Raw genomic sequence first — 10,786 nt, forward strand, 5'->3', positions numbered from 1 at the left:
CTTAGACACTTCGCATAGCTTCTTTATAGTTCATGTGCTAATGCTGATAAGTCTGTGGCCTACACATTTAAAGAAGTGATGTGTGGTGGTAATTGCGATGTGTTTGGTTCCTGGATTTCAGGATAATTCCATTCAGGAAAACTCCCGAATGGCAATTGATCGGCAACAAGAGTCTACCACACTGTATGAGGTATGTATACACAATACATAAAAGCCCAGCTAGTGTGTTTTGCATGGGGCTGCGAAAAATTAAGATCTGGAAATTTGAACAGCCAGAACGAAGACAGATTTGTACGCATTTAGTTTGTACTTTGCAAACCTAATGTAGCAGCCACGGGACTATAAATGATATTGTTGCTTTCGCCACTTTATCTAAGAGAGCGGATGCTGAAGTGAGTGGGCGAAAGCACGGTCTTGTTAATTTTTAGCAGAATAAAATGACCTAGTGAACATTGTCTTTAGCTTTTTTGGATTGCGAGCACTTTTTTCTTGAAGCTAAGCTTTTTTCCTATATTTTTCTATCTCCCCTTTTCCTAAGCCTGTGTTTGGCATGGTTGCTGCTGCTGCGGTATCTTTGTAGGTATGATTGTTGATATGTATATGCAGGTTTATGTGAAAAGATTGCAGGCTCCAGCACTTGGGCTGACATAGCTCTGTACGCTTTCGGACTCACTAATGCCAGTTAGCATGCTATATTCTGGATAAAAAGAAAGTTGCTATTTAAGATGTGGGTATAATGATGACTTGAAGGTATTTTTAAATCGCACTGACCTCTTAATGGAATAACATGTTATATCCAGTGGCACCTTGGGTTTAGGCATTCGGCATGTGCCACTGTGACCCAAGGGGCTACAGAATTATTAAATTTAGCTAGATGTGTGCCATACAAACATCATGGTGTTGCTTTTGTCATTGTTGCATCGCTGCATGCAGTAGACATCTCACAATGTGTATCTGCATCTGCTTTATTTGGCATTTGCAATATGGCATAACCTGTGAGCAGCGTAGTGCATAAAGAAAAAGAAATTGCATGAGACACTTGCACACATATGTTTATGGTGAACAAACATAAACATTGCATAATTAAAGTTACAGGTCCCACAGGGTGAAAGTAAACACTATTATATGCACCTTTACTTTCATAGCACTTCATTAAGCATGTCACTAAGACTTTGCTTCACGTCGACTCCAGTTTGTCTTGGATCTGCATAATTATTTTTTGGTGTTCTGCATGGGCTGCCACACTGTATTGCTCAGTTGTATTTGTTCTCTAACCTGCATCTATTGTACACCCTTGAGGTACTCGTTGCTATGATGTGCTATCAACTTGCTATTTGTGCTCAGGATTTGGATCTCGGCACTGCCCCAATGGATGGGGCACTGCCAGCTCATTGCGAGTCGGCAAAGCCCAGCTGCGTCCTTGGGCCTCGTGAAGAGGTGGCAGGCAGCCAGGTAGCCAGCCATGTGCCTTCCACCCATGTGAGTGTATAGATTTATCCTGATAATTTGCACCTGCTAAGCCACTATGCTTGTTAGACAAAGCCTAACGAAGTGTTTATTTCCTATTGTTAAACATTGTGTCATACTGAAGAATTAATATTGCCATGAATGCACTTGCAGTTGGTCTGCTTGAATTTTCGAATCATACTTTGTATACTAGTTTATGCCAACTCATTATGAGAATCGTGCTATGCGGATAGAGCTATCTGCCTCCTGCTTAGAAGGCACAGTACGCACCTCTTTGGCCTCTGCTTCACGTAGACGGCAACCCCAGGCTGACCCACCCGGGAGAAATCAGTAGTTGCCCTTTCCTATCCTCCTCTCTAATCTTTGTCTTTCTCTTGCTTTCGATCTTCCCTGTTTCCTCTTGGCTTCCTCTTACTTCCACTTTTTCCAAACAGCAAGGGTTAACCTTGTGTGGGATAGCCAACCTTGGTTATAACAGATTTGGTTATAGTAGGGTACGTACAGCTGGCGCCTGCAGGACGTGTTTTTTCACGGTCTTGCATCATCCCCTTGTTGGGCTCCATATGGAGGTGGGTGGTTGGCGGTGCTGCTGAATTTCCGCATATATTTATGGCATGTTCTTTTCCCCCACTTGCTGATCGCCCTCATAAACGAGGGCGCACCGAAGAAGTATTTAGCTTCTATGGCCAACATAGTGAAAACTTTCCCAAATTCCATGTCATGCATTCTGAGAAAACCGCAATGTCAGTGAGAATGATCTCCTTTTCTGGTGTCGAAATCAATAACCAATGTTCTTGGTCAAGGCTATAAACTTTCCAAACTTCCAAGTGGAGATCTCCTTTTAGAACTCCGAGATCAAAATCAATATGGAAGGCTGCCGAATCTTGTCTTTTGGTGACGTTCCAGTGAATGTGACGCCGCATCGCACCATAAACACCAGCCGTGGTGTTGTATTTGATAGTGACCTGATTGATCTGACAGAGGCTGAACTACTTGAAGGCTGGGGTGACCAGAATGTGATCAGTGTAAAACGAATCAAGATGAGGTGCGATTGTAAAGAAATACAGACTAAGCATCTTATTCTCACATTCGGCTCAGGTGTTCTGCCTGAAACAATCGAGGCAGGCTATGGAAGATCAGGGTCAGGCCATATATACCAAATTTCCTCCGATGCTTTTAAATGTCAAAGGTTCGGCCACAGTTCCCAGAACTGCTATGGCTGAATAACCTGTGCCAAATGGCAGCGACCATGAACATCCGTCCGAGTCATGCGTGAACACTGCACACTGAATTGTGAAGGGGAGCACCCTGCGTACTCGCGGTCCTGCCCATCTTAGAAAAAAGGAAAAGAAATAATGGCAATCAAAATCAAAGAGCAAATTTCGTTTAAAGAGGCACGCAGGCATGTATCCTTCTTGCCAAAGTGGCGTGTCGGGGCAGTGCCACATCTGCCTCCAGCGGCTGTCTGGCCCATACACAGTGAGCCGGCAGTGCCGTCACCTGCCCCCTGGGCGGTTGCAGCTGGCGCTGTTCCACCGTCCGAGATGAAAGGGCCATCGACCTCTGGGCTGGTGGCCTCAAAGGCCTCATCACTTAAGAGGCTTTCTCGACAAACAAATCGCTCTCAAGAGCCGGTGTCCAGCGCCTCGCAGGAGGCGATGTACACAACACTTAGTCAAACGGCACCACCAGCGCCTTAGGAGCGGCGAGAATCTTGACCGTTCCATAACAGAGAAACATCGCATTATGGGACCGGCAAAGGGCCCTGTAACCTAACTTTTCTTGTTAGACACACAGCACTAACCTCGTTCCCATATGGATACGCAAATATTACAATGGAACGTGAGCGGACTTCTTCACAACCTTGACGATGTTAAAGAACTCCTCCGCAAATTCACTCCAAGGGTGCCGTGTGTACAAGAAACACACCTAAAATTAATGCAGACCAACTTTCTAAGGCAATATGCCACTTTCCGCAAAGACCGTGATGATGCACTCACCTTCTCAGGGCGTGTAGCCGTAATAGTCTATAAGGGCGTTGAATGTCGGCAAATAAATCTCTGAACCTCCCTCGAGGCAGTTGCATTACGAGCTGTGCTATTTGGTCAGCTAATTACGGTTAGTTTGATGTACGTCTCCCCTTCCTGTCAACTTACTAAAGCAGAGTTTCACAGCTTGATCGATGAACTTCCTCCACCATGTATAGTCGTGGTGATCTAAATGCACATAGGCCCATGTGGGGCAACACATGTGCGGATGCGTGTGGGTGCCTGATAGAAAATTTTGTTTTCTTTAGGTACATGCTTATTGAACAAAAAGAACCAACATACTACACTGTTACACATAAAGTATATTCGTCCATAGACTTGAGCATAGTTTCGAGCTCACTATTTCGGTACCTGGAGTGGTCTGTTCCGAAGAACCCCTATGGGAGTGACTACTTCCCAATTACATTAAAGGTAACAAAACCAGATGCATGCTGTCCGCATTTTCCTTGATGGAACCTCGAATCAGCAAACTGGGAACTTTTTTCGAGAACTCGCATATTTAGGCGGTGATGACAATTCTGATTTTAACGTAGATGATGCTGTGGCATACCTAACTGATTGTGTTATTGATGCTGCAACAAAATGTATTAAACAATTTAACAGACTGGCAAAGAATCGTCGCAACCCATGGTGGAATGACGAATCTAGGAAAGCCCTAAAAAAATCAAAACAAAGCTTGGGGATTGTTTTACAATTCTCCAACAGCTGAAAACCTTATTTCATTGTGGCCAGAATATTGTCTCAGGCTTTTGCTATCCTGAGGTTTGACTATGTGTTAATTGAATGCTAGACTAATGAACTTGTTTGGCATGGGAAAATTTGTGTTTATGGCATTGAAGAACCATTTATAAAAAAAAAACTTTTAATGTATCTCCAGGTAGGTTCTGCTTACGTAGTTTGTAGTTTACTTTTTGCCAGTGGCGATGCTGGCTTGTCTTATAGCACGTGCTTGATGCACAAGCAATGTGGAAATGAGGTATAATCACATTCACTGATTATGCATGCTTATTGTATGCAGTCTTCTGTAGGGTATTCTTTCTAATGTCAGGTTTGATATTTTTTTGTGTAAAACAGAAAAAACTAGGAAAGGTAGGTTGGCTAACCACATAGGTGTGCTGGTTTTATTTCAGGGGCCAGTCCCAGTACCTGCAGAGCTGGGTGTGGAAGCTCCACTCTTCACACCAGTTGGTGGAAAGGCAAGCTGTGTTTGCTTATCTGAATCAAACTAGTTTATGTCATTATACACCAGAATATGTGCCGAGTACTTTACTTGGTACTAACTGTGGAGCTTAGTGTATGCAGTTGTCAAAGCAGCCAGCCAGTACAGCAGTGTTCTGAAGAAATAACAGGTGCTGACGTGCTAGTATTTCAAGTTCATTCGCAGTGCATATAAAGATTGTCATTATTCTACTAAAATTCGTATTTCTGGGAATGTACCACTCCTACAATTGTTTTATCCGTCTATTAAAATGAATGCTCTGCTAGCAGTGGTGCATTGCTGTGTGAGCAGGAAAAGTCGACATCAATCGTCTACGAGCAATGGTTTATGAGAGTACTTATGTGCAGTAATACCTTGTTAACTGAAAGTAGTAAAATCTGGAAAAAATTTGAGACAAGTGAATTTTCCAGATAATCAGTCGTGGAAATTGCAGTGAAAAGCTGAGTTCGTTTTAAAAAATTTACTGCTACTGACAAGCTTTTCAACAACAGCTAAACATAAAGGTTTCAAAGAAATAAATAAAAACATGCCAGAGATATCAATCAGCTCCATTTTGTGGCACTGCAGTCTTACTCTGTGCATGAAAAGTGCGTAGGGCTGGTCTGCTTCGTTGTAGCTCCTGGACCTAGAAAAGCGTCCTTGAGCCGCTTCACACATCGCATGAGCTGATCGTTCCCGACGCTGCATTTAACTTTATTTTGCAGCAAGTGAAGCACGTTTCTTGTTTCAGCAGATGTCGGCACCTCTTTAGGTCTTTCATTATAATTGCCTTCACCGCCCCTTCCGTTTGTAGCCATCCCAGCGATTTCGGTGTCAGTAAATTCACCTATCACCGGTACATCCTGGTTGCATAGCACACACTTGTAAATGCTCATGTCGCTTTCTACTATGCAACACACGTAGCACAGACTTACAGGGAACCCTGCCACAGAAAGCGATGTGAGCATTCACGAGTATGCGCTATATGCAAGCAGGGCATACCGAAATGCATGCTGCACATGGGTTTTTATTCTATGCTGTATAGACTAAAATTCAGTGCCGCGAGCATTGTGTAGAATAAAAGTAAAACGGAAATTGGACCTCTGATGGTAAATCGCATGCGTTGCACAAAGCGAACACAACGAACTGTGTCAAGCATGCTATTTTGCCGGGCCTGCCTCTGCGCATGTCTCTCCCATCACATGATGTGCTACATGGTTGCTTGACAAAGTTGTTATGCCACTAGGTTCTGAGTTCACATCCTAGGAAAGTGTCCACTTCGTGGTAGGTGCAGCAGTCTTTCGCGAAGCTTGTTTAACGGTCCTGCGGCAGAGTTCTTGTTGCACTCTTAGTGAAGATTTTGAGGTATCCGCTATTTGGTCCAAAAATAGTTCGATGCCTTGGAAAAATTCCACTGCCGATTTTTATTTTAGATGTGAGAGTTTGAGTTAACACGGTATTACTGTAGTATGATAAGGCAGCTCAGGAGTTCTTACCATGTTTAGTAAGTAGTGTGCCAAGGCCTTGATTCAGACTAGTTGGTCTCGTACTGGGAGCCTCAATATCGGTTAAAATGCAGGGACAGATAAATGACTACCGCATATGGTGCTAACTTCCAACTGCTTATTTTGGAAAGTAAGATGTCCTTTTATGGACTCTGCACACGTCCACAATGGTGTGACATCCTGTAAATGACAGCACGCAAACATCACTTTTTAATTAAGCAAGTTTTTTTATGGGATGGTGACAGGGACGTAGTGCTGATGCACCTGTCTGCTAAGTACCGAGTATGAACAGCTTCTATTACCTCGCATGTCAGCTGTTGTCTGGCTCTGCCCACGATACTGCACTGGTCAAACAAATGTGCAACCACACTTTCTACAATATTGGGCCAGTGACTCACTGCCAAATTTCTTTACACTGTTATTATGCTCCCGTAGCCAATCATTCAGGCATCATCCTGTTTGTCCTACATAAGATTGCAGATTGCATTGCAGGTGTAAGTGGCAGATGACGCAGTGGTGTTTGGCAACAGCATTCAGGTTAGTCATCCAGCATAGCCTTGCTAGCTTGTTAGGTGCAGAGAATACTAGTTGTACATTCAATCGCTGGCCAATCTTTTTTGCGCTCTGTGATAACTTATGTATTGAATAAAAAGAAAAGCCTCGCAGTTCAAAAACAATTTGTCCTGGTCTGGGACTCGAACCCGGGACCACTGCCTTTCCGGGGCAGCCGCTCTGCCATCTGAGCTAACCTGGCGGCTAGCAGATGGCAGGGCGAAGTCGAACTTGTTGACAACTCGAAGCAATAAAAGGCAAGAGTTTGACCTTATATTTCTGCGGAAAACCGCAAGGTAAATAGGGGCGTGCCAAGGCATTGATAATCCGCAACCGCAAATCATTCGCAGCCACGACTGTAGGCAATATTCAGTACGAGAAAAGAGAGCAAAAATGAAGTTTGGTTTAAATTTTCTCGGCTGCTAATCAACCCCTTTCTGCAAGAATATCTTGGCAATTGCTATGAACGGTTGGAGGTCTGCTTTACCCTTTATTAATTACTTCTCTCCAACTTGCGGGTTTTTGTAGAACTATTAGGTCAACCTCTTGCCTTCGCTTCAAGTTGTCGACAAATTTGACTTCGCCCTGCCATCTACTAGCCGCTTGGTTAGCTCGGATGGTAGAGCGGCTGCCCCGGAAAGGCAGTGGTCCCGGGTTCGAGTTCCAGACCAGGACAAATTGTTTTTCAACTGCGTGGCTTTTCTTTTTATTAAATACATAAGTTATCACACAACTCGAAAAAGATTGGCCAGCGATTGAATGTACAACTAGTATTCTCTGCACCTAACAAGCTAGCAAGGGTATGCTGGATGACTAACCCAAATGATGATGCCAAACTCCACTGCGAAAAAAGGCGTGAAAATAAGTTTGTTGATTGTGCCTCGTGCATCATCGGGCAATACACCTGCAGTGCTTTAGATTCTCTATGTAGGACAAACAGGATGATGCCTGAATGATTGGCTACGGGAGCATAACAATCTAAAGAAATTTGGCAGTTAGTCAGTAGCGTGCCATTGTAGAAAGTGTGGTTGCACCTTTGTTTGACCAGTGCAGTATCTGGGCAGGGCCGGACAGCAGCTGACATGTGGTGTAATAGAAGCTGTTCATATTAAGTACTTAGTAGACAGGTGCGTTTACATTGTGGCCTTGTCACTATACCATAAGGAACTGGCAGCATACGTTCTAGGAGAGAAAAAATAATAGAGTAATGCAGAATGTTGCAGGAAGCTCATTGCATAAGAGATATCTGATATAGTTTAAGTCCTGCATCTGTTGCGCTACCAAATAAAGAAAAACCCATGCTAACGGTGGTATCTTACATGTGCGTGGAATGTGGTTTGGTGAAAGTACCATGTGTTGAACAGTTGCTTATGCTATTGTGTAACATTAAGAGCTTTTTTTCAATGCCATGAAACCAGTTGAAGACTAGTGCCCTTTCTGTCCTGTCATCCTTTCTGCATTGTAAGACATTTCTTTTTTCCTCCAGAGGATGAGTACTTTTATTCAATTAGTTCAGCACTGCAGGTGACATTAGGTATTGCCTAATGACTCGGGCTCTGAGCAAGGTGTGCGACTATTGTGCAATGCAAAAGAGCAAAAGCAGTGCCAGTGTCCAACTGAAATGACACAGCAAGTCAACATTGCCTTGTCATTGGGGGAAATTGTACAGGGATGCCAAAATGTGTCATGCCTTGTTGTGTCTTTATTCTCGCATTTGCTAGCTGCCTTGCATGACACTGCATTGGCCACCTGCCTTCAGAACTGCATAATTGCCCTCTGTAGTCGGGATGATCATGACCACGGTTTCGTTCGCAGCTGTTGTGACAAGTAGTAGTTCATTGCGACTTGGTGCAATGCATGCTGTCTCACAAACATGGTGCCTATTGAGGATAGTGATTGTACTGTGGCCAGGCTTGCATCCAATCAGCCAGTTACATTGAGATTGTTGTACAATCTGTTGTACAGCCAGCGCAGTGGTGAAAAAATTATCGGGATGGACATGTGGTAGTGAATAGCATGCATCCGACAAAGATGCGGCCAAGTCTTGTACTATGACTGCGCTGCAAAGAAAGTACTTCCTCAAGGCCCTTGCCGCTGCGAGCAGTATGATCAGTCGCTAAATGACATCTGCAGCTCCTGCACTGCTTATATGTGAAGTAGAAACAGGATTTGCGGATTGATTCAGTATAAAAGTGTGTTGGTGTGAACATTTGTTTTTTTTCTTTTCATACCCTTAACAATTTAACATTTGGTTAATTCAGAATTTAGTTCCAGTCCTGTGAAATTTGAATGAATGAGGTTTTACTGTATTACACCCCTTCTTTCACCGCATGTGTAATTTGAGCTCACTGGGGTACTGCAAGAAGTGTTTTCAGCCTCAAGGGTAAGATTGCTAGCTCTGGGACAAAGCAGCTCCTTAAGTGTGCAATAAGTTTTACTGTGGTTTTCTACTCTTCCCATCTGCTTCCCTAGACTTTTTCTCAAGTCTAAATAAAAACTAGTATATCCCGTACAAAAGGTGCTTGTCGCTGACTGTGGGATTAAATGTGGTGAATCCTCCGAGGTAGAATTGTTGTCCCTAGCTGGGCCATTATCAGTGAAGCTTCATCGACTAGGGCTTCCTACAGTCAGGGCGTAAACTTTGAACCTTTTGCATATATCTTGGTTTTATCCTTGAGTGCCATCACTGTTTGGCAACCTACTTTTCCTTAATAACTGTTACCTTTTTTATCCATTATTTCAAGAACAGAGACTTTTTCTGAGAGTACATATGCTCTTTTGTATTTGAGTAATTAATCTCTTGCAATTTTTATCTTTTGTAGGTACACATTGGAAATGACCTGTTTATTTGTGCCAATAAGTGGACGTGGGTGAATCAAGCGAAAACGGACAGTACGTTTGCCAGGGAGGTTGCCCGGTGCCTGTGGCAGCCACATGAATTGGTGGGCAGGAGCGTGACGGGCAAAGTTTGCATGAGCAAACTCAAGGAAGGTGGCGAAGCAAAGCCAGCGTTAACGCCAGAGAAACTTGGTGCAGTTCGAAATAAGTAGACCCTGCCCTGCTAGCTCATGTTTTCATAACGATTGCGAAGTGTTTTGAAGTTAAAGGAGCAATGCCTATCACATGGTGCTATTTCTGCACGAATATAATGGGCTGTAAGATGGGGTTGTATAGAGGTGATCTTCTTATATGGGCCGACATAGTTTACATCTACACATCAGGGGCATGCATAGCTGTATGTGCGTATTTAGTGATGCGCTCTCGCTAATAAAAAACTATCACTTAGTTTCTATGGTGGTATTATAGGTGCATTAATCTTTCCTATTAATAGTTCTGCACTGGCATCTATGCAGTGTTTTCCATCTGCATATTCCGCGGTGCGGTAGCTAAAAGCTGTGTAATTTGTGTAGTCACTTGCATGAGCTGGTATATACTTGATTAATTAATGTAAAGTATGTGTGGAAATGTATTAGACTATTTCTGTGGTCTTTTATTGCAATTCTGCAGCCATTTATATTGTTTGTAAAACACGAACATTTCACAGAGATGGGAACAAGAATGCGAGGACGAGCACTTGCTTTCAACTGCTGTGGTTAATGTTGAAATATCAATTTACGTTGGTAAAAAACTCATAAGCCTCCGTGCTCTATTTTTGCGGTTTCTCTGTGAGATGTTCACGCTTTACACTCAATATCGTGCCAGAACTAGCCCAATAAGTTACGCAGTGGAGCCACCTACTGTGCATGTCAGTTCCAATGGCTTGTGGAATCTAACGGGGCATGCTTTGTTTGCATTTTTTGTGCAGAGTCATACGAGCACTTTGTGGCAAACCACCCGAGCACTGTAGATACGGAGGCCAGGAGGCTCAAAGACTTGAACAAGCATCTGGCCACCATGCTGCGTGATGCCAAATAAAGATGGTTTGTGCTGCGTGCCCTAAAATTGTCCTCTTCGGAGCTGGTGGCTCATTGCCCGACTCACGTGCGATTGAAATTCACTCGCTGCAATGTTGGCAG

At 43.5% G+C, this 10,786-nt stretch overlaps 1 long non-coding RNA gene across 1 annotated transcript; it reads left to right on the top strand.

Moving 5' to 3' along the window:
• Positions 1–173: 173 nt before the first annotated feature.
• Positions 174–4,712, top strand: LOC139051812 (uncharacterized). The gene is made up of 3 exons (XR_011509564.1): positions 174–190; positions 1,345–1,479; positions 4,646–4,712. It is a non-coding gene; the product is annotated as an uncharacterized lncRNA (long non-coding RNA).
• The last annotated feature ends 6,074 nt before the right edge of the window (positions 4,713–10,786 follow it).

Source organism: Dermacentor albipictus, unplaced genomic scaffold (assembly GCF_038994185.2).
Source record: "Dermacentor albipictus isolate Rhodes 1998 colony unplaced genomic scaffold, USDA_Dalb.pri_finalv2 scaffold_14, whole genome shotgun sequence".
In the NCBI taxonomy this organism is placed as follows: Eukaryota; Metazoa; Arthropoda; class Arachnida; order Ixodida; family Ixodidae; genus Dermacentor; species Dermacentor albipictus.